We start from the raw sequence: 990 nt of genomic DNA on the forward strand, positions 1-990 counted from the left end.
ACCACAGTATAACAAACTGACAGATGAGTGGTGGAGTGATCCTCTAGGATTATAGTATAACTGTTCCATAATACTTCTGAGACTATAAATCTTTACAGGAGCAGACAGCTTCATCTTTCTCCCAGGGAGTGACTGATGGGTTTCAAACCCAGTGCATAACCCCCTGCACCACCAGGGCTCCTAGGCAGAATTGTCAAGTGCCCTAGAGTAGAGTGTGTTCTGACTTGTGGAATCCATTATATACCAAGAGCCAAAGGCTAGCAGTCAAGATTCATTCTTTAGATTCTTCCTTCATTGCACTCTCTTAGCACATTCACATGAACATCCATTAATTCTTATGGAAACGAGATAGTCTGAATTTAATTAATCATTCAGCTCACTTAAGTTAAATATTCATTGTTTTGACTTAACTTTTTCTAAAACATCTTATTCCCTGTCTTAGTAAATTGCGTTACTAAACATCTTCATCTTTTTAAAAAAAATTTTCTGACTTAGAGTCAATTGTTATGAAAACTCTGGCAATGTCCTGGCTCTCAGCCAGCCAGGGCTATTTAATTATCTGGTGTAATTAGTGCTAATTGGAAAGGCTTGGAGACTTACTCTTTCCTAGATAGTGATCTTTCCATTTCCTCCCTTCTTGCTGCAGTCAGCATGTCTGCTTCCTTTCTTCCCCACAAACTCAATCTTTCTTCTGCTCTCACTTCCCATATTCCTCACTGAAGCTGCCTAACGTGCCCTGTACACAGTATGTTGTTGTTGTTGTTAAGTGCCTTCCATACGATTTCAACTTATAGTGACCCTGTATAGGGTTTCCAAGGAACAGATGGTGAGCTTGACCTGCTGACTTCACGTTCAAACTGACCTTGCAGTCCAGCGCATTGTTGTTTGTTGTTCTGTGCCGTGGAGTCAGTTCCGACTTATAGCGACCCTACACAGGGTTTTGGAGGCTGTAAATCCTTAAGGAGCTCTGGTAGCGTAGTGGTTACGAAT

This window comes from Chrysochloris asiatica, unplaced genomic scaffold, assembly GCF_000296735.1.
Source record: "Chrysochloris asiatica unplaced genomic scaffold, ChrAsi1.0 scaffold00052, whole genome shotgun sequence".
Taxonomy (NCBI): Eukaryota; Metazoa; Chordata; class Mammalia; order Afrosoricida; family Chrysochloridae; genus Chrysochloris; species Chrysochloris asiatica.